The following is a 25,192-nucleotide window of genomic DNA, read 5'->3' on the forward strand; positions in this document are numbered from 1 at the left end:
TTGACACTATGGATGTGTGTTTGGGGTGTGGGAATGATATGGCATATGCATGTTTGGTGCATGTGTGTTGAGGTGACCTCTTTCCTGATTGTGATGTGTGTGTGTGTGTGTGTGTGTGTGTGTGTGTGTGTGTGTGTGTGTGTGTGTGTGTGTGTGTGTGTGCCTGCACACAGTCACACCATGTGGCTGCCATACACTGATGTTTTGTGGACCATACATGGAAGGGTGTACTTTTCATCATCTCTTGTCATGGATATAGGAACTGGACCTGCCACTGGTGTGGCCGTCTCTCCCCTGCCAAATGTTCAAGCACAGATATTCCATGGTTGATGAGTGCCCCGATCTCACACAACTGTCTATCCATGATCTCATTGCCTTCATGCCTGGCTGCAACAAGGTCCTGGAGACAGCCATGAGCACCAGGGAGATGGCCTGCCACAACCCTGTGCAGTTGTCTGGTGTTCCATTCATTACATGCCTTCATATCCATTACAGCCCAAAACATGCACTTGGTAACTGCATTGGCACTTGTTACATGGGGTGGATGGGCAGCAGTCCTCTTTTGACCACCTCTGCCCATCTGCCTGTGTGTGACCTTATCAGTAGTCTGGCTATGGCTAGTGGCTGGCTTCTCACTTGCAATAGTCTCCACGCTTGCATGTCCTGTGCCTGCACCCAGCTGTCCTTCACTTGTGGCCACTGGTGATGGGGATTGTGTGGGCATTGTGGCCACATGTGGGGATGGGGTTGACAAAGGTGGAATGCCAACCAGCGACACAGCTGCAGCCCATGACAACCCCACCTGTGCCCCACTATGGTCATCATCATGGTCATATTCGCCAAACAAGCTAACATCACCTATATAGTGAGAGGGACTGGGACACCATGTGCAACTGTGAGGAAAAGACAAGATATATACATAACTAACATCATTATACAGTTTGCTATCATATACATACACTCTCACACACTATCACAAACTCACTCTCACACACACAAACACACACACACACACACACACACACACACACACACACACACACACACACACACTCACACACAAACACACACACTCACACACACAAGGTGTCCCACATGCATTACACAGACCTCACATTAGGCAGAGGGTGACAGTCATGACACACACCCAGATCACAACAGACACACTCTAGACAAGCCCTCAGCATCATGCAGTGCATGCCTTTCAACTTAGTTTTACTATTACTTTACACCACTGGTATGTGTGACTGTCTTTAGTAGGTGTTTAGCCTTCAACTAAAATACACTACACCCATGTAGACATCAGTGCTGTTCACCTGTATAGCACTGTGGCAAAACCTAGGGAACATAACTACAAACTGTATAGAGTTTTCACATCTATTTCGATATGTGGGTCATACTTCCTGTCTGCTGCACATACCTCCTATGTTGATCTGGTACATTACTGATTTGACCAGTGGATTGGTGAACCTACTTTTAATGTCATACTGTGATTTCAAGTTGTCATAACCTGCAATACATGTATGTGAAAACAAGGGCATTTTCTCAAACAACTTCACAAACTGACAGTGGATATAGTAAGTGTACACACCCCTCTTAACATGCAAGGGTTTTGTGACATATCACATCAGACCACATGAATATTGCCATGAGATTTCCACCATTTCGTATGACATATAACTTATGCATTCTGAATGAGAAAAATACATATGAGGTAGGGTTAGCATATTGTACATATTAGTATTACAAGAGCTGTCTTGCAGAAGGTGCACACCAGTAAACCAATACTTTGGTAAAGCACCTGCTGCTCACAGTACAGCTGTCAGTCCTCTTGAGGTGGTGTTTCACAGCATGGCACATCTCAACATGGCAATGTTTGCAAACTCTCCCTTGGCAAACATCTCCAAACCTGTCTGATTACAAGGTCATCCCCTGTGCACAGCACTTGTCAAGTCACCACACAGACTGTGTACTGTATGTAGGTGTGGCCTTAGGCTTGGCCACAGCAGACTGTTGATTTTGTTCTTGTGAATCCATCCTTTTGTTAATTTGGATGTAGGGTGTGGCCCATTGTTGTGTGCAATGTTGGGATACCTCCCCATCCATAGTTATATGGCAGATACCAGACAGATCTTAGCCACAAGGGACTGATGTTTGGAAGTGGTCATAATACAATCCAAATTGGCTACAGCCCCAGTTCAAGCTGGTGGACAGCAAACCCAAAGCAGGACACTGCCATCACCCTGCTTCACTGTGTGGGTAGTGCTGTTCTGCTGTTGTGCAGTGCTGTTACTGTGCCAAACTAACATGACCAAATTGTACGCAAAGAGAGTTCTACCCTAGTCTGTTATATTCATCAGTATTTAATAAATATATTGAACTCTGTGCTGCCTTGCTGGTCTATTTGGAACTTTCTACTTGGTTTGGACCGTGCATCCCCTCGTGCACAGGACTTGGTTCATTCAGTTCTACCCTGGTCTCATAATACCTTAACACATTTCCACACATGCATTTTGAAAAGTTGATGTATTGTTGTCCAGACATTACCCAGAACTGGCTGTTGTGTATTATGAGGAACAACTGCCATTGTCAAACACACACCCTATTCCCAAGACATGTGGACTCCATGGAAGACTGATGTCACATGTAATACACACCCAGTACTTGACAGAGATGTCTGATACCCCTTCACTGTTGCTGTATGGCTCCTTGCAGCTTCCCTGGACATTTCTGAGATGATTTTCCCAACATATGTGTAGGGATGTCCACTTCTTCAAACTGTCACTGTTGCACCATCTCTTGTACACTCTTTGATGACTTTCTGCACTGTGTTACATGGCATATGCAATGCTGTGTGTATGTGTCCATAGCGTTCAATCCCTTTGCAGCATGTTAGGCTGTATGCGAACCATGGCTTTTGCTGTAGCAGGCAACTTAGGGTCTGCATTGGGAAAATCCCGGTATGTGAGCTGACTGTTATATGCAGGTACTGCAGGAGTCCATGATTGATGGCAGGTGTGTACCCAATCTGATCAACTGCTGTGGTTGTATCACATGCTGATATACCTCAGTATGAGCTTCCTCCTGTCCACACATATGCATCTAGCTTCTTGGACTGTTTCCACTCTACATACATGTTTCCTTAACAGAGTTGTATGTTTCACATTTGCATTGTACAGATTATAGGTCACATGACAGGTTGCATAGCTTTGGTCTTGTGTATTGTGCTCACATTGTCTTATCTCACACATACCTGTCATTGTGACATGTGTGTACACCTTTTATATGCACTGTCTCACAGTACTGTATACAACATGTCCCTACTATTGGCACTTTGTCCCCACATTTTGGCAATCATTATCCAGATGTCCAACAATAACAGGTTTGTGAGTAATGCTATTGATATGTGACATCTCATGCAAATAGGCCCCTGTGATATCATGCAGTCAATCCCACCACAGGTGATCTTGCAGATACATGAAATTTGCTGACTATAACAATTCATTGCATGGTGACCTGCATGACCTTAAAATGCCTGGGGCACTGGTAAGCCACAACAGGAAGATCTTATACTTACCGGCCTCAGGCTGCTGTGCCTCATGTTGATGAGAGGTACCTAGGTAATGTCAGGGAGAGGTATTGTAAGCAGCTTCACAATAGCCATCAGTCCAGCAGCAATGCTACATGTATGCACAGGTACAGTCTACACTATGATATTACACTATTTGCTATTCTTCACCTGAAATGGGCACATGTGTGCATTACTAAACCCTACCCAGTGCTCTATTTTGCAATGGCATCTGCATCTAAAGACTGTTACTACACAGTTGAAGTGTAACCTCAGTACACTGATGTGGATTTTTGCCTTACCTGGACACTTCTCACCAGTTTCCTGGGTGGCACCCACCTCCATGACAGCTACATCTTGTAGTGGTTGTTCTCTGTGGGCCATCCCATGGTTGGCAAGGAGCTCCTCCATTGCTGTAAGTGGGGCCTCTCTGGCTGGCTCCCCACCAGTAGCGGAATGGTACCTTGCCACTGCAATAGCCTGCTGCCGTGCACACCAACTCAGGTCAGTTGCTCTGTGCCTGACCTGTTCATACGTGTGGCCATGGTTCCCCAAGGTGTTCACTCTCTGTGTGAGGTCTTCCCAGAGGGCTGTCCTCTCCCGCTGATGTTGGCGACCCTGACTGAACAGGATGTGGTAGTGTTCCAGGATGGCCTCAGTTATGACTGCTGTCTCCTGGAAATAGGTTCATAGTTATGGCTGCTGTTTCCTGGACATAGGTTCATAGGTAGATACTAGGCTATCTGCCCAAAGGCATTCATAAGCCTAGTACCTACCTGGAAGCCTCTGCATCACATCTGAGAGACATAAATAGGGAAAAACACATCACAGGACATCAGACATTGTCCATGGTTCTTTACAGAGACAGCTCACTAGTAATGAGTATCAGAAGCCGCAACATTACATCAAATAATACTCCAGTACCTAGCAGAATTGTATGGACATGCATAGCATTATGTGTAAGTAGGCAATTTGCACCTGATTAATGGCGAGGGTAGGGGTACATGTGGTATGCATATTCTTCTATAGTGATGTTGAGCCAGGGAGTTGATGTTTGTCCTAAACATGTCAGAAACTGGTTGTCTTTAGCTATGTTGTGTGTTTATGTGCTGTGGCTGACCTCCATTACAGAGTGGGTTAGATAGTTGACTATGAGACCACAGACCTATATGGGGATGGCCTTCTGATTGCCCTCAGTGGATGTGTCCAATTTGTACCCATACTCAGCATTACATTAATGCATCTGTGACCTTCTATGCTCAATCAGACACAGCTTGACATGCTGCCCAGATGGTGACTGCTCCTACACACGTGGTGGTGGAATGAAGAAGTACAGGAGAGTATGCAGAGAAAGGTGTTGGCAAAGGAGAAGTGGGATTGACAGACAGATGTAGAGAGTAGACATGAGTATAAAGAGATGGGGTGCATGGCAAAGAGAGTGTTGGACATGGCTATGGATGTGGAGTCTGACATACAGATGTGGAGTCTGGGGTTGTATGTAACGTTGGACAGCACAGATGATGTATAGGGCCTGTAACTATTGGCTAGACAGAGGCACATAGCTAGGATGGATGTGCAGCACAAAAGGGTGATAAAGGAATGTGGGTGAAGCATACAAGCTAGGAATGTGTTTAGAACATATGAAACATAACTTTTATAGCTTGTTCCATTAGGAAAATAGGGGAGGGAGGGAAGGTTGGCTGATGTGGGTATGGTTAATCAGGAGGTGCAACAGATTATCAAGGAGAATGTAAGGATAGCTAAGAGGGGGTTCAACAGTGGAAAGGCTATTGTTCCAGGTGACATACCTGTGGATACCTGGAGGTGTTCCTGAGACCTGGCAGCGGTATTTTTAACTGGATTGTTTACTGCAATCTTAGAAAATGAGAGGATGTGTGAGGTGTTGGCAAATATGTATGGGTACTGCTGATCTGAGCAAGGGTGGTCTGCAGAGCTGTAGTAACAAGTGAGGGATAACATTGATCGGTTACAGGATGAGGTAATGGTAAAAGGTGGTGGCAGCTAGGTTGAGAACATGGTGATGACTGATGATTTGCAGTATGGTTTCATACCAGGTAAGAGCGGTACAGATGCAAATGCTGATCCACAAGTGTTGATGGAGCTCTGCACTGAGGCTGAGATGCACTGCATTGTGTCTATGTACACCTACAGAGACCATTTAACATGCTGCCTGGAGAGTAGTTGTGGTATTGTATGTGGAGGTCATGGGTGCCAGAGGAGTCTGCCAGACTTCACAATATATGTAGGAATCTAGTGTGACAGCAGTGATTTCTGGTTTTGACATGACAGGTGGATTTAAGGTGGAGGTGGGAGTACATCACGGGTCAGCTGTGTGTCCTTTCACATTTGCAGTGGTGAGGGATAGGTTGACTGGCATGATCAGACAGGGGCCCCTGTTGACTGTGCAGTTTGCAGATGACATTGTCATCTGTAGTGAGATTAGGGGACAGGTCGGGGAGACACTGAGGAGGTGGAGTTATGTTGTAGAGCAGGGAAGAATGATGGTCAGCAGGAGTAAGTAAGAATACATGTGTGTGAATGGGGTGGGGGATAGAGGAATGTTGACAATGTAGGCTATACAGTATCGAAGGTGGATAGGTCTAACTACTTGGGAACACCAGTTCAGAGTCATGGGCAGTGTGGGGGATAGGCGTACGAGAGAGTACAGGCAGGTTGTCTGTGGTGGGGAGGGGAGTCAGGAGTTATTTTGACAGACAAGTGCCATTAAGAGTGATATGTAAAGTCTACAGGAGGGTAGTGTGACTGGCTATATTATATTGGTTGCAGACGGTGGGATTGTACAGACAGGCAGGATTCAGGGCTGGACACATTAGAGTGTGGGATGTTCACATTTGAACTGTGTGTGACGGGGGGATAGCATTAAACCTACACCAGCTACTTTCCCAGTTTATAACAGCAATATCTCCATCCTGGACCCATGTTTAGGCCTCTGTCCATGAGTATGTCAAACTTTGTTCATATATCATGCAGTCAGAGGCATAGAGATATGGTATATCATTACTTAGTGACATAATTCGTAATATCATCCCAGTTAGGTATCAGACTGCCAGACATTGTATATGTAAGAGGTCTTATATAGGATAACAAGGCCTGGACATTCTTTGGGAGTGTGTACAGTTGGGAGGTCTTTGTATTTCTGGCTATTGTTGACAGACTGTCAGGATTGTGTAGCAGTGTATTGTGAATTTGTTATTTCTTGGGGGGGGGGGTAGATGTAAGTGTTATGTTTCCTTTTTTATCTGCCTTTGCATGTGGATCCAGTTTCTGGTGCTCTATCAAGTGTTACATTTTTGTAGAGTAAGACTGTGACATGCCCCATAACACAGTCAGGCATCATACTACACTGTGTATTGGGCCATTATATGTAGGGGTAGTGTGTGAGTATCAAACATGCTGACAGTTTGGTTCACACACTCCTTATACTGTATGCGCTTTCACACTGGTGTATGTTTCTCAGTGCTGTTAAATCCCAGGAGGGCCTGGTATATTTGAAATTACATGTGTATTCCCCCATAGCAAGATTGCTTTTTTTGTTGTGTCAGTCTGCCTGTAGTTTGGATATAGCTTGGTGACATGGCTAGCAGCTCAGTGTATTTTCCCTAATGTGATGTTATGTCCAGATATTTGGCAGATGTGTAGTGTTGGCTGGCACCCATAAGCGATGTATATGTCTGACACATCAGTGGGGGGATGTGAAGATTTGCATGACTAACTCCTGGGAAGTCAGTGGGTTTTGGACTTGTGCTATTCCAGTCAATAGATGTTGGAACAGACAGGAGAGTGTTACTGCATCACATGTATCAGCTCATCTACACTAGTATGTCAGATATATCCACATTTTCATGGTTTCCCCCCCTTTGCCAGGTGTGGTTATGCTTTCTTGCATTAAGCTATTCTGAGCATACCTGTCACCGGCCAGATTGTCCACGTTTATTGCCCATATTTCTGGTCTGTTGAACAGTATCATTTTATTCCTGCCTGTGATGAATCACTGTGATCATGTGAGGATGACTGTCAGTATATGATGACATACATTACAGTTTCATAATTGACATCCTTCTGAACATATATGCTGACACACACCCTGTTCCTGTAGTGACATTCTACATTTATACATGCAGAATGTACATTGTGTCCCTAATGTTGGTCCTTTGTCACCCCCCTCCCCCATTTTGCAGCCTTTGTGCAGATCTCTTGCACTTAGGGGTGGGGAGGTATGGTGCTTGGTATATCTGCAGTACATGTTCTGCACACACACACACACACACACACACACACACACACACATATATATATATATATATATATATATATATACATATATAGATAGATATATAGATATATATAAATATATATGTATATATATATATATATATAGATATATATATATATATATATATTTATGTGTGTGTGTATATATATATATATATATATATATATACACACACACACACACACACACACACACACACACACACACACACACACATATATATATATATATATATATATATATATATATATATATATACACTACAAACACACGGACCCAGCACCAATTCACAGCCCCAATAGCTGTACGCTCAATAAACAACAAACTGCATGAATCACAGGGACGAGTTCAAATAGATTTATTCCACAATGGCAAGCAGCTTACAGAAAAATTCCCCACGTCAAAAAAAGCATATCGGTTTCACCATATTGGCGCCTTCAGTGCTAAATGAACCCAGAAGTCACGCCAACAAACCCTTAAATACCAACACTAAATTACCAATTTAAAGTAATCTCCTGTATAACACACATAAATACAATCATGTAAATATACACACGCATGTATATATACATATATATATATATATATATATATATATATATATATATATATATATATATAGTACACAAAAAGAAACAAATATGCAAATATGATGACAGTAAAAAATAAAAATAAATATAAAAATAAAATTCACAAATACATCAATATATGTACCTCCCTGCACATATTACATACATATATGCCTACACATTCAAAAATTAAACTCCAACAGGAGGAACATAATTGAGTAATATATTTTAAATAAATATAAATATATAAATGTGCATATACTCACGCAACATATAGATCAACAATTTCATTATACGCATGCATACGCACAGCCACATATGCACACATACACACACACACACACACACACACACACACACACACACACACACACACACACACACACACACATATATGCATATACACACACACACATGCATACAATTTACACACACACACACACACACACACATATATATATATATATATATATATATATATATATATATATATATATACATGTACACACAAACACACATATATGTATGTATATATGCACACAGCTGAAGACATATATACATCAATTATATTACAAACAACAACACCTTCCCATATATATCCCAGTTATAAATTCTCATTTAACCCAGGTTAATGTAGTGCTCCTAATCTAAGTATCCAAGTTTTTCTTTATCTAACATTTTATGTTTCCTACCCCCACTAATGTTTTCACCTATAATTCTATCAATCCCTACAAAAATTATATGTGCTCCAACATGTTCCAAGTAGTGCTTATACAAAGCACTATGTATTATTTTACAATTGACATCACTCAAATGTAGCGCTATCCTCTGTTTAAAGGTTCTTGACGTTTGCCCAATATAAAAGGCCCCACATATGCATACTGCCATATATATTGTCCAGTCACTATTACAAGTGACTAAAACTCTGATGTCAAATACCCTGGTTGTATTCACTGATGTAAAAGATTTTGTTTTAGATACTATTTTACAATATGTACAATTGCCACAGAAGGTACTACCTATCAATGTTTCTCGTCTTATTTCCTTGCCGATAAATGAACTTTTTTTATGCCTGTTCAAGTATTCTCCCAAACGTTTCCCTCTTTGATAACCAAAACTACATTGATGTTCTATTATTTGTTCAAAAAACAGGTCATGTTTCAAAATGGGCCAATGTTTCTCTATTATTTGTTTCATTTTGAAGGTATTAGTACTAAAAGTAGTAATTAATCTCAACTTATCATCCATTTTATCTACCTTAACCACATCAGTTTTTAACAACTTGTTTCTGTCCTGAGTATTACTGGACTCATATGCTTCAGTTACTAGTTTCTTTTCATAACCCCTATATGAAAACCTCATTCTCATATCTTTTGCTTCATTCTCAAAATCTTGTTGGTTACTACACAGTCATCTCAACTTCATAAATTGTCCCCTAGGTATATTTTGAATCACATGTGCAGGATGGCAGCTGCTTGCTTCCAATATTGAGTTCTTGGAAAAAGGTTTTCTAAATAAACTAGTAGCCCTAGTGCCATCCAATAACTTTGTAACATTTACATCCAATAAATCAATATTGGATTGTTGGGCTTTACTTTTTAATCTAATATTAAACTAGATTCTGTTCAAATATTCCACAAATGCATACCACTTTTCAGTGGTTCCAACCCATATGCACCAGCAATCATTAAGGTACCTATGCCACATATTCATGTATTGCTTGTACTCATTTGCATCGGTATATATCATTTTATCCTCTAAATAACCCATAAATAAATCTGCATAAATGGGCGCAAAATTCGTACCCATGGCAGTACCCTTGATTTACAAAAAACATTCGGTCTTGTATATAGGTTCATAGGTTCATAGGTTCATACTAGGCTATCTGCCCAAGGGCATTTATAAGCCTAGCCCATAGTTATGTGGCTTTCGCCACCCCTTTAGTTTGAATAAAAACTATGCCTATCATTTTGCTGTGCCTCTGTCAAGCAGTGACACTGAAGTAATCCCTGGGGTATATCTGCAATCTCCCATCCATTGGTCAAGATTCCTCTTGAACAAGGCCAGAGAGGTGCTCTGCCTCACATGTACTGGGATTTTGTTCCACAGCATAGGGAGTCTCTGGGTGATGAATCTGTCCCTCCAGCACGTTCTATTTATAACCGTGTCAAGGTTTAAGTCTCCCGCCCTTGTGGTTCTGAGGGATCTAGATTTTTTGAGGTGAAGCATATTCATCAAATCTGGGTTTGACATGGCCTTATATGTCAGGCACAGGTCACCTCTGAGCAAGCGGTATGAGACTGAATAGAGCTGGAGTTCTTTCAGTCGGGCAGCATAAGACATATTTTTGAGACCCTTTATCCTTTTGGTGAGGAACTTTTGGGGCCTTTCAAGCTGCAGCAGGTGTCTGGTCAGATACATTCCGAACGGGGCATTGTACTCAATCATAGGTCTAATGAGTGATGAGTACAGGGGGACGATGACCTCCCTTGATCTAGATGTGAATCCCTTCATGATCAGGTGGGTGATATAGAAGGCTTTCCTAACTACTTTAGCAACATGAGTGTCAAACGAAAGGCTACTGTCAACTTGGGTCCCCAGATCCCTGATGACTTTTCTGTGCTCAGTGGATTGCCACCTATATGGTAGCTAGGGGTAACCTTGTTTTTCCCGAAGGGTATGACTATGCATTTTTTGGCGTTTAACTTCAGGCCATGGCTCTGGCACCAGTTATCCGTTTCTGTGAGGCCCTTCTGGAGGATATCTGTGTCAGATGTGTTTTCGACTATGGCCCAGTTTGCAGTCATCTGCAAACTTTGTCAGCCATAACCCTCCTGTGTTTGCTTGTACTTCAGAAAAGTAGATGCCGAACAAGAGTGGACCCAGGACTGAGCCCTGTGGGACACCACTTGTGACAGGCTTTGAGTCTGACATGGCTCCAGCAACTCTGACCCTGTGGGTTCTGTCACTTAGCCAGTTTGCAACCCATCTTGTGATGTATGGGTTTACATTCAAGCTGATGAGTTTTTCGATGATACCTGAGTGGGGTATTGTGTCGAAGGCCTTTGCCAGGTCGAGGTAGGCTGTATGGACTGCCTTTCCCTCATCAATGGCCTTGGTGACTGTCTTGAAAAAGTCAACCAAGTTTAAGAGGCAGGATCTGCCTTTGACAAAGCCAAACTGGGTTGGATCCAAAGTCTGCAAGTTCCCTATGTCTTTATTTATGAGTTCCATTATGATCCTCTGCATGGCTTTGCAGATAAGGCTTGTCAAGCTAATGGGGCGGTAATTTCCAGGGTCTGTGGAGGCACCGCCCTTATGAAATGGGACCACAGTCGCCGTGCGCCACTCCTTGGGTACGTATCCTGAGGTGAGGCTAAGATTAAACAGCTGTCCTAACTGTGGGTTTAATTCCTCATTGAGTTCATGAAGCACACAGCCGGGGACACCATCCGGTCCCATGGATGCTGTGTTTTTTGCCTTAGTGAGGGCAGTTCTCACCTGGGCGTTGGAGATGTTTGGGGGGCTACAATCCTCTGGAATAGATATCTCTCCTTTTGGGGGGGGGAGAAGTTTGCACTGAACCTGTCAGCCAGTATGTTGGCAATGTGTGTAGGTTCAGTAATTTTCACATCATTTTGAACTAATTCTGAGCATATCTGGGAGTTTCCTCCTAGGTTCCTAACATAGCTAAAGAAGGCCTTATGATTCTCTTTAGAGTCCTTGGCGATTTTTCTCTCAAAATTTGCCTTGGATGATTTTATGAGAGCTCTTAGTTTTTACTTATAATGATCAAAGGTGTCTTACCTTTCAAGGATTTTGCTCTATCTTGTAGTAGCTTCCTCCTTTTGTTGTAGAGCTTGTTTATGGCTGGGGTCCACCAGACTGGACGCTTGCCTTTGGTACAGAGAATCTTAGTTTTGTTTGGGATTGCCTGATCCATGCAGTCCTGTAGGTGCTGGTAGAAGGCATTTGTAAGTGATTCAGTGGTTTGAGTAATGTTTACCACTGGCTCAGGGGCCTTAAAGGAGACCACACTAGTTTTTAGAAGTGTGAAATCGGCTTTTGAGAAGTTTTTCACTGTGGTCTTTTTGTTTCAGGTGGGCGGGATGAGGACCTCCAGCGAGATTAGTTTATGATCTGATCTCACCAGTGAGGGGTATACTTCGGTGTTGAACATTTTGATCCCATGTTCGTGATGATGAGATCAAGTATGTTTTCTCCTCTTGTGGGGATGGTGACTAGTTGTTCCATGGCATTTGAGTTTATGAACTCCAGGAATCTTTGGGTTAGAGTGTTCGGGCTTGAGTAGTGTTTCCAGTCTATATTAGGGTAGTTGAAGTCACCTAGTATGATGGTGTTTGGAGATACATTTATCCCCTACAATGTTTTCAGGAAGGCCATGTGAGGTTCCTGAGTTTGAGAGGGTGGCCTGTAACATGCTACAAATTGCAGAGCAGTCTTGCCTATGGTTAATTGCACCTGGATGGTCTCCGATGCATCGTGCGTTGCCACCAACCTTGAGGTGTGGGTGTCCTTTATGAATATGGACACCCCCCCTCCTTTCTTGGTGTTGTCTGGATTTTGGGGCCGGAACGCATGATATGAGGTGAAACCTGTTAGTGCTGGGGTGCTCTCAGGAGCCTTGAACCAGGTTTCTGTCACAGCACAGATATTGATGTTCTCCATATTGAGAAGGGCCTCGAGTGTGTGCATCTTGAGATTGAGACTTCTGGCATTGAGCAGCATTACCCCTAGTTTTTTTCCTTTTTGGTGTTCTAGGGTGTTAGGTTTAGAATTTGAGCCTTGCCTAAAAAAGGCACTATGGGGGTGGCAAGAGCCTTTGCCAATATCCGGAAGCCCAGGGGTGACAGGTGCAAGCCGTCCCTTGCGAAGCAGCGCGGCTTGTCCAGCATGTCATCCCAGGCAAACAGACATTGGATCCCCTTTGAATGACACCAGAATTTAAGCCAATTATTAAAGCTGATCATCTTATCACTGTATTGTGGCATCATTCTAGGTGAAGGTAGGATACTGCTCAAGGTCAGGGTCATACCTGCCTGGGCTACATAATCAGAGAGCTCCTCGATGTCCCTTTTCATGTAGTCCAAGGTCGTTGACACCAGCGTGGACAATGACTGAGTCGTACTTGTACCTGCAGTTGAGAGACCTGAGTTCTTGCGTTATGTGGCGGATTCTAGCGCCCGACAGGCAGCTTACTGTGACCTTCTCTTTACTCAGTCTGGTGAGCGGGACATCAGTGTGTCTGACTATGGAATCACCAATGACAAGTGTGTCTGGCATTTTGTTTGGCCTTAAGGGCTGTGACTGTTTGACACTGACTGTGTGGTCTATGTGTTGCATGTGTTGGGTCGTGAGGTGGTAGTTGTTTGGGTGTCTGCTTTGGTGGCCTCTGCTGTTTTGGTAAATTTTTGATCAGAGCCTCCGAGTATGTCTTTGTGTGAGTATGTGTATGATTTGAAGTTGTGATGGTACCATGTGTGACTGGGTATGTATTGTGTGTGGTTACCTTCTCCTCCTGTCTGGTCTTGCCAGTCCTATGTTGAGAGAGCTCAGCCTCCAGTTTGGCCGTATAGTTGCATCTCTCGCATGTATTTGTGTTTTGTGGGAGAAGGAGAGGATTGTCTGTGTACATGAGGCAGTTGTAACATTGCCTCAATATTCCCAGGTTCACCAGTTGAGCTGGAGAGGACACTAGCAACTGATCCCTCGACATACTAGAAGTAGTAGATAAAGAGACTTCCAAAGGACTCCGGGGGAAGTGGGTTTTAGGCTGGTGGGGTACTATCTATAATAAAAGTGCTTTATCAAGGTGCAAGTACTGTAGGAGTAAGTGCTAGGCTTTACAGATAGAGAATAGTCTACTTGGGAATCAAGTAGAGATGAACTTTTCAGTTATAGGATATGCTGGTTAGATCAGCAGTACAGCTCGAGGAAGGTAAAAGCATTATGTTCCAGAACCATAGGATATGCTGGTTAGATCAGCAGTACACCTCGAGGAAGGTAAAAGCATTATGTTCCAGAACCAAACCTAACATTTTCAGTGTAAATTCAATCTGTGTCCTATTAAACAGTCCAGAACTGTCCGCCCAATATTTAACTGCAGCTAAGCCTCCCTTATGCAGAATACTAGTATATAACAATTTGGACATGCAAAGTGCATAAATAAGCACATGTAGGAACCTGTATATCACTCATCAATTTCAAGAATTCAGTACTATCTTTGATTCCAGCCTAATTGATGACATGGTTTTAATCTATTCTCTAAATATTTAGACAATGGCTCAATCAAAGACCCCCTACTCGAAACAATAGGTCTTTCTGGTGGGTTCAATACCATTTTGTGAATTTTAGGCAGTATATAAGAGGTGAGTGATTTGGGTTCAATCACTTACATCTGTTGACATACCTCACTAGTGATCATCCAATCCTCTACAGCCTTTTCCAAAAATGTATCAATGATAGATTTAAAGCCCCATCCAGGGTCAAAAGGTAATCTCATATATGAGATGGGCTCATGCAACTGCCTCATCACTTCTTTGTGTATTTCTAAGTATTCCCAAAGCACAACAGCCCCTCCTTTATCCGCTTTAACTGCCACCACTTGATTGTCATTACATAGGTTTTGCAGAGCTACTTGTTGCCCTTTATTCAAATTTCTACTATAGTTTCTAAAAACCTCATTTTGATTAACATATACGTCTCGTAAAACATGCTCGTCAAACATTTTAACTATAGGATGGTAGGGGGGTTGAAAGGTAGATTTCTTAATTTTAAACCTAGATATAGGCAAACTAACCTCAGAATTGGCAAAGAAGTATTTAAAATTCAACAAATGACAAAAATTCTTAATATCAGAAATAGTAGATACATGAGACACAAAAAAAGCAGGTACATAATTCAAGCCTTTATTAGGTACTTTGTTTTCATCATTAGTTAAAATACGTGATGTTAAATTCACCACCAAATTATTTTCATCTTGAACACCAGCTGTTGACACATCTATGTCTCTAACATTTTTTTGAAATTCCGTTCCACGTCTCTGATGTTTATGCCTTTATCCCCCTCGTCCAAAGGGCCCCTGCAATGTTTCATCATTGGTGAAACATTATCACCACTGTCCAAAATTTCAACATCAGTGGCAGTCAGGTTCATAGCTCTCAACCTTCCATCTCTAGAATGAGGAACACTAGCCCTCATAATGTGGAACAAATGGGCAAAATGTGGAACACATACTAATGGCTTATTAACAACTTCAACTAGGATGGACATAAAATGGACATAAAATGGTTAAAATATGCTGGTTTTACTTATGATATTTTAACGAATTAATATGATTTATTTCTATTTACAATGGATTTCACTAAAAAAAATTCCTAACACTGAATGTGTGACAGAGTCTTTCAATGTGGAACATTTGAGGAACTTGGAGGAACATGAACTTGTTAAGACGACAAATGAGGTACGTTCCTCGTAATGAGGTACACTTGAGAGGTATGGTCAGGTTAGAAGAGAGTTCCAATGTACTGGAATCCCCTTCAAAAACATTCACACTTGGTTTCCTTAGTATAGATCGCACTCTTTTTCTTTTAATAACACCCTTTCTTTCATTTTTTATCATTAGAAAAGCAAATCATTCGTTTTTTACGTTTCCATGCCTACGCTGTTCCATTATTAAAGTAATTAACATCCCTAGTATATTTCTTCATTTTGCGTTTTCAATTCTCCCTCAAAATCTTCCATCTCCTGCACATACTTTTTGGTTCTAGCGATAAAATTACTGTCAGCAATAAAAAGTTGTACCTGCTCATAACATTTATTGACCTCAGCTTTATATGGCACCAAAAACATTTCATAATGGTCTATTAACAATTCCAAGAATAACTTGGATGTTACCTGCTGAACATTATGCCATTTTTTAATAAAAATGTCATCTTCCTGGACCACACCAGGTTCAACATACACCCGTAAACCCCTAGGTGCAATACCAGCTGCCAAATATGCCTTTAGCAGCTTTATGTGCCATATAGTATTCCTAAATTTTTTAGATTTGTCCGTTAAATGTTTAAAGCAAGTTTCCATATCTGTTTCCCTTCTCGTATCGATATACATCTGCATTGTAGATTTGTCACCTCCAGCAAACATAGTGACGTCGTCTTTATCAGCTGCTAAATTGTCCAAATATACACGTAAATTGAACCCTGTAGCCATATTCCTTACAGTTCCAAATTCAATGATGTCGATATATCTAATGAAGCCCTCAATCAGCACTCAAAATATTAAAGACATATAACCCAACAGTTGGTGCACGAAGCAGGACTTCCAAAGGCCAGAAATATGTACGGGTATAACCTTACACTACAAACACATGGACCCAGCACCAATTCACAGCCCAATAGCTGTATGCTCAATAAACAACAAACTGCATGAATCACAGGGACGAGTTTAAACAGATATATTCCACAATGGCAAGCAGCTTACAGATAAATTCTCCACGTCAAAAAAGCATACCAATTTCACCATATTGGCGTCTTCAGTGCTAAATGAACCCAGAAGTCTCGCCAACAAACCCTTAAATACCAACACTAAATTACAAATTTAAAGTAACCTCCTATATAACACACATCAATACAAACATGCTGACAGTAAAAAAATAAATATAAAATAAAATTCACAAATGCATCAATATAGGGGTTATGTTAAGAAACTACTAACCGAAGCATATGACTCAAGTAATACTCAGGACAGAAACAAGTTGTTAAAACCTGATGTGGTTATGGTAGATAAAATGGATGATAAGTTGAGATTAATTACTACTTTTGGTACTAATACCTTCAAAAATCAACAAATAATAGAGAGACATTGGCCCATTTTGAAAAATGACCTGTTTTTTGAACAAATAATAGAAAATTAATGTAATTTTGGTTATCAAAGGGGGAAAAATTGGGGAGAATACTTGAACAGGCATAAAAAGTTCATTTATGGGCAAGGAAATACGATGAGAAATAGTAAGAGGTAGTGCCTTCTGTGGCAATTGTACATATTGTAAAATAGTATCTAAAACAAACCCCCGGATTCACGGATCCTCTGTGTAAGACTTAATAAGTCTTACTTGGAGGCTGCAGTTGAACGGTATGATGTCAGCATGCCATGAATATGCATGAGGGCACGCTGACTCAACTGTAAGTCTTACACGGATCGTGTAAGAAAGCAGGGGGCGTGTCTGACTGCCAAGCAGTCTAAATGTCCATGCCCCTACAAGTGTTTTAAAAGTAAAAGCAAATACACAAGAGTGAGTCTGCTCAAATGTCCCTGCACCCAACACCACACTCCCTGATATTGTAAACTCCTATCACAGTTCTAAAACGCAAAACATTAAATTTATTTTTTTAAATTCCCAAAATTGCTGCCCGTATTTGCGCGTGTGTGCACGGGTGTGCTCACTGCTTAGCTAGAGTTAGCAATTCTGACATGGAAGAACATAAGAAAGAATGTTTATGCAAATCGCACCAAATAGCAATAGTGTAATGGTAGAGTGTTCGCACAAAGAAGAAGCATTCACGGTTCGAGTCCCACCACTCTCCTTCGTATTTATTTTTAAATCAGTATATGAAATGATACCTGACAAATATGTTTAAACATTACTAAAAAGCAGTGAAATGGCCAATGTATCAGTGAACAAAATAAATATTTTAAAGGATCCTGATATAAAATTGCCTGCAGTTAAGCAGCGCTTTACCCAGCGCAATAGAGTTGCCCATAGTTTAATAGCTCTTTACCCAGCGCAATAGAGTTGCCCATAGTTTAATAGCGCTTTACCCAGCACAATAGAGTTGCCCATAGTTAAATAGTGCTTTAACCAGCACAATATGCCCATAGTTTAATAGTGCTTTACCCAGCGCAATGTGTTTGTGCGGACGTGTGCGCCACACCAACCAGGGCACCATAGGGCACCGAGGATCAACGTAGAGCAAAGTTGCTTAAATGCAGCCACACCCCCTAGCCTGTCTGGACAGTATGAAAATAAAATGAATGACAAGGTTCGAATCCTGGACTCTGTGCATCAGAAGCAAAGTACAGAACCACTAAGCCATGACAACATAGAGGAAACATCCACTGTTAACATTCATATACTTATGAATGGTAGTTTAACCATTACCAAGCAGGTCTGCAGTCAGCCGAGAATTTTACAAAATGGCCAATCACAAAAAAGTGTGGGAAATGCGGCATATTTAAGCCCCACAGGAAGGAATACACACCATAACTGATTGTAGCTCACATCTGCAGTTAGAATGTCTGGTGTTGGAGAGGGAACATGCTTCTGAGCGCAACGTTGGGGCATCAAGGAGTCCAAATACATGGTTTGGCTCCTTGTCCACCATCATGAGTCAAGAGTCCTGCAGGGCCAGTTCCAAGGGATGGAGTACAAGGCAGAGGCTTGGAACTGGTTAGCTTGTGACCTCACCAGTGCCACAGGCATTCCTCAGACTGGTGAGCAGGTCCGTCACCACCATGCAGATCTGAAGAGACGAAAACAGGACCACATGAACCAATGGATACAGGAGGTCCATGGAATGTGGGATGCCCCACAACTGAGTATGTAGCCATGGAATACAGTATGTAAGAATTGATAATGGAGTATGTATAACGGATAGGTATGTCTCAATATCCCTTCATTTACTTTACAGCTGCAGGTGACCGTGCTACGAATCAGCAAGCCTATGCTGATAGGCTGCTAAGGCTGCACCACCAGGCAGGTTAGTGATTATTCTGCATGTATTGTTATATAAAATATGGGAGAGAGCATGAAAGAAAGTGTTGTAGTCCAATAATACAGCCATAAAATTGCCTGAATAAGCCTTCTGCATGTACTGTCAGATAGAAACGTCAGAGAGGCAGAAAAAGAGTGTAGTAACCCATTAAGAAAGGTAACATATGTCTGGAATAATACCTCTGCAGGCACTGTCATATAAAATAAGTGAGTGAGTCTGAAAAAAAGAGTGTTCTAAGCTATTAATAAAGGTATAATATGTCTTGAACATGTCTGCCATATACACCGTTAAAACAAATAAAGGAGTGAGCCTGTGGAAAATTGTGTAATGTCATTAATAAAGGTCTAAAACCCAGAGTGTGTCTGTGTCACAGAGTCTGAAATTTTGTTGTACCCTTGCATTATACAAACAGTACTGTTTGAAAAGGTGCTGGCAACCCATAGTTGTGCAGTCCCATATAAAGTGGGTGATGGAAGTGCTAGTAGCTGTGAAATATATATACAGTCCAGAACAGTCAGTTACTGGCTGGCATGAATAAGTAAATCCGGCACACATGTAGCATGTTATTTCTTCCCCAGAAATGTGAGTGCGTGTCAAGAAATGCAAGGTTCTTACAAATCAAAGTGAAAATGTCATGTGAAAACATCCCAGATATGTAGATAAAGAAATATAAATGCAATCAAGAAATATGTAGCAGTAACATCTGCATCCTGGACAGTTAGTATGTCAGATATAGGTCAGGCATATATTGAACTAGCCAAACCCATTACACAACCTAATGTATGGTGGCAAGTGTAATAATACATGGAGGGGATATACACTTGCAGTGACTAGGAATGTAGTTTAGACTAAAAGGTCATTATAAGATGTTAACTGAGTTTTTTTCTACACCCTACTGTATGTGCATAAACCATGCAATTCCAAACCTCAATGGGTATGTGTAATCTTAAATATTTGTTGGGACATATGTCCTATTGTTCTATAAATATTTGAATTCACGTTGATGCATGTGCCCTGTTTAAACACCACAATCATAGTGGCCTGTTGCTACCAAACATCCCTGCATGCTGTTGGAATATCCACTATGGTTCAATATATGCATGTGTTATGCTTGCTGTTCAACTGTTGTAACCTTGTTGTGTTGGGTTAATGGCAATATTACTGCATGCTGTTACAACTAATCTGGAATGCTGTTTTGCTTATGTTGTAATTAAACACACCTAATCACAGAACGTATGGGAAGGCCGGTCCCAGCGGACCCACCTGTCCCTCCTCAGCTGGCGAGTGCACCTGGCACCAGCATGTCTGGTGCTCAGCCCGGGCTCCCCTCCTCCATTGGTCCTGTGCCACCTTCGGGTGGAAGCACTGCAGAGGATGGGGCTCATCCCCCCCATGCAAGCGTGGGCAGAGAAGGGCCACCTGTCACCTTTTGAAGGGTCTGGGCTGTGGTGCGTAGGGAGACCCAGCGTTCAGTCGCTGATCCCCTATGCCAAGTTGAGGTGAGAGTGGCCCATCTCACGGGTGAGCCTGCCCATCTTACTCAGCCCCCAGCACAGCCAACCTCGGGCTGTGAAGGTTCAGTTGTGACTGCCCAAGGGTGGGAATCTCAGTTCCACTGTTACCATCTGTGGGCTCATGGGCTTGCGATTTCCAAACATCTGACCCCATCAATTGTGTTCACCCACCCCATGTGTCATACACTGTGCCTGTATGCGTCTTGTCTGTCTTGTCTGTTTACCTTCCCAACCTACCTCCCCGGACATACCTACTTCCTCTACCTCACATCCCACTCTCACCTGAAAAAAAAAGGGCAATCTGTACCCACAAAAAAATTACGCCCCATACATAGCTGCCCATTTTGCACACATATCCATCGGACAAATATGTAAGCTGATAATTAGAATTGGCAGTACAACATACTTTGTTATCCTCACCCCTCTCCCAGGGGTGGAAGGTTTCAAATTTCACTCCAAATTCATTGCATATGCACAGCTGTTGCTGTTAAAAAAATGGGCAGCTATGGACCTTCCCTACACATGTCCTGCACATCCCGAGCTTGTTTACCTACTGTCTGTCCCTCTTTGTGCCCCCTTTTTCACCACTTTCCTATCTCCCCATTTTCTTTTCTTTAAAAGAAATTAGCGTTGGGGTTAGCGAGATTAAGCACTTTTAAGCAGTAGTAAGCAGGATTAAGCAAGTGTGCGCATGTGTACGCTTAGCTAAATGTCGCTAAGAGTCACGCAAACCCACGCAAACCCGCTTACAACTGCTTAAAAGTGCCTTAGTCACTCTATGGCAGGGCCCTTGTTCTGCTGAGCAGCAAAAGAAAAAACCTCTGCCACTCTCGAACCCCATACCATTGACACAATAGACTGCATGAATTACCACTAAGCCATAGCAGATATGCAAATAACTTGGTTCTGAAATAAATATATCGTGTATTACAATGAGGGAATGTAAATGGAAATTAGGAATGGTATAACACAAATCCTTTTCTGTTGGTCTCTACCAGCAGTGGTTGTGGAATTGCATGACATGACTGTGAAAGGAGAACCAGCCATCCTAGCAGGGAATAATGTTACAGTAGCACCTTACAAACACCACACAGTATCAGACCAGGATTAATACTGGCCACAGGAATACAGTGCAATAACCACATTTGCATGGCAGTTAATTGTGTAAGTCAGAAAAAAGTACATACTTCCATGTATCCTGTGTTAGCATTTGGAGGGGTGCGTACATGTCTACACTGAGATGTGTGTACTGGAAGCAGCAACATTCAGGTTTGAGTACAACATGCATATAACTGGCTACAGCCCTAGCAACAGATAAGAGACATATACCAACCTTCAGACTGACACAATGGTGTCCAGAGCAAACAAGCATGGGCCCCACCTTGGAAATCTAAAAGGGCTATGCCTACCTAACCTAGCATTTTATAGCAGTGGACTGCAATCAAAGTGAGTAATGCAATCACCAAACAGCAGGCTGCATGCAATTACTGAATGGTGGGCAGCAATTGGTGCAGAGGCTGTCACATGCACAAGTGCAGATACCTAGAAAAGCAGGCTGTACCTGCAGTCCACACATGCTATTATATCATTGCAGGTGCTGTGAGATAGAGAGTGAGAGAGAGAGAGAGACATGGACACAGACACAGACTGAGACAGAGACAGAACAGAACAGAGTGAGAAACAGAGACAGAAAGTTGAATAGAGGGCGAACCCCCCCCAAAAAACACCAATAAAAAAAACCTACAAAACCGTAACACACGGGGCAGGGAAATACTAAGGTAAGGCATGTAACTCACATGTATGTGTTGGAATGTTGTAGATGTTCCTGAAGAGTACTCTACACATTTCAAATCATCCATGTGTGGCAGCAGTATGTATCTATCTGTATCTGCACATGTGCATAGGGCAAGGGACATACTGCAACTGTTAGTGAAGGGTGGACAGATATCTGTCAGTGAAGCTTGATATGTGCATATATCCATGTAGGTCGTAGTGTGTGGCTTAGAAAACAGCATGCAGTGTGCAGGAGTAGCCTTAGGTCAACTGGTGCCCTATGCAAAAGGGCTCCACGGTGCCCCCTACCACACTTCCTGGTGTCCCCATCCTTGTCTTACTACACCACATAAATAGTGGAAAAGCACCCCTGCTAGAGTGGCTCCCTAGGCAGCCGCCCAGTTGACCTATGCCTAAGGCCAGCTATGGTAGTGTTGATATATGTCATGTGGTGGTTAAATGCTGTGGGACAGATTTGTCAGATTTTCTGTGTTACAGCCAGTGAGGTCTGCTAATGCTACAAGGGCTGAGGACACCCACATGCATTCTGCACAACACTGTGCAATTTAATCACATACCGGTACATCACACAACTGTCGCATAAGTGATATCCCCACCATGAAAGGTGGACTGTACATGTGCCTATATGTACATCCATGTGTACAGCAATGGATGTGTACATGTATGTGTATAGATATGCATGTATACTATATATATATATATATATATATATATATATATATATATATATATATATATATACACATATGGAGTGAGAGAGAGAGAGACAGAGAGACACAGGGTCATATGTACCGCAACAGGTGTGTGGTGACCAAGGCATGGACTGTAGACAAGTGTTGATACTGCAGTGCCATTCCACCTTCCCAAAACAGTGTACCCATTAACTACCACATAGGTAGAGATCTACCTAACAGTGAAGGTGTGATAAGGGAACATGGGACACAGGTGGACAGTAGCCTCCGCTTTGATGAAGACAGTGCCACACTATACCTGTAATCTGTTTGTGTGGTATGTGTTATGACAACAGGTGTGTCAGTTATGGAAGTATAGGGTAGAGTTCCCCTCTACTCATCACAATGCCCTGTGTGGTATGTACTTCACATGACAACTACACCAGGTGAACAGGCCACAGACAGAGCCCCCAGAGGGTAATACTGGCTGCAAACAGATAGCCTATGCAGACTGACTCACAAAAGCACAACTACACTGTATTGCATACTGGCCACACAGAGGTGACCTCTGCCAGACATACAGAGGTATGTCACACCCATAGCTGGGTGACAACCACCATGGCAACATATCACAATCCCTCCGGGATACACGCTCTAGGGCCCTAAACCTTGTTAGCTCACTAAACAGTACATGCTGGAGGGATAGGTTCCCATCTCAGAGATATGCCATACACCGGAAAAGACCACATAGCAATAGCAAGCAAGGCTCCTCCTTAGCAGTTGTTATAAATACCCCTGATGATTGTGTGGGATATTGGTAATACACTCCAGGAAACACCTCTGTGGTTCAGGTTAGCAGGGGCAAGTGAAATCAAAATACATATGTGTCAAAAGCCAGGGTAGCATATGGCTAGGCTGCCGTAGGCCCCAGGGCCAATAGCATATTACCTACCTATGACACTATGCACTCACACATGTACTTAATGCAATAACTGCTATGTGAGGTTGAATAAGTGTAACACTGAATGTGTGCAAGGTCTGTAAAGGTGTGATAGCTTAGTGTGATGTTGTATCTGACATGGTAGTGCCTATCCTAGCTGTGAGGACAGCAACTGATGTGTAATGTACTGTTAGGCAGACAAAGTAGTATGGCAGATGATGTGACGTAGTTCTCCATTGACGAATGTGGTGTCTCATTGTAGGCTAAAGTAATACATGTATGCTTAGTGAGTGGTACTGCTGGTGAATCCATCACCAATATGAACTGTAGTACTACCTGAAGCTGTAGGCCTAAACAGCACAGTATGGTGTGTGTTCACATTGCTTGGAAACACTGTCATGTGTGTTTCCTGTAGTCTCCACAGAGGACAGAATGCAGGCATAAGGGTGTGTAAGTAGTGGCACACAATACCATATGGTACACAGGTAATGCTCATCTGTGTTGGCATACAGTGGTGTATTGTATGTTTGCCTGATGTGTGCGTGTGATTATGCCTGTACAATGGCTGCAATCATATGTGTGTTACAGGGTAAACGTGTGTATCCAGCAACATATATAGTCTGTTACAGCAGTATGCCACCTATAGTAACAACTGGACACATCTGTTAGGCAGGGCTATGGCATCAATGACTAGGGTGGTTGATTGGTACTACTGTACCTGTACTATACATTCATTGCAATGGATGACATCTCTGTTCGTGTGTCGGTGTGATATACACCCCTGTCTTGAGGTTGTGCAATGTGTCACAAACAGTGTGTCGGCTACTGTTGTATAGTGGTGTGATATATAGAATCTGCCAGGCAGTGTTAGTTAGTTGTGGCCTGAGAACCAATAAATGGTATTGAATGTGTGCAACCTCTGACAGACAATAGGATGGTATATATGGCAGTAAAGTGATATCTGTGGGTAAAGGTGTAAAGTGTGACACAAGACACTCTCACACATATTGTTCATATCTTTTTCATCC

This window comes from Protopterus annectens, chromosome 4.part1 (assembly GCF_019279795.1).
Source record: "Protopterus annectens isolate FY-2018-M chromosome 4.part1, PAN1.0, whole genome shotgun sequence".
NCBI classification, from domain to species: Eukaryota; Metazoa; Chordata; order Ceratodontiformes; family Protopteridae; genus Protopterus; species Protopterus annectens.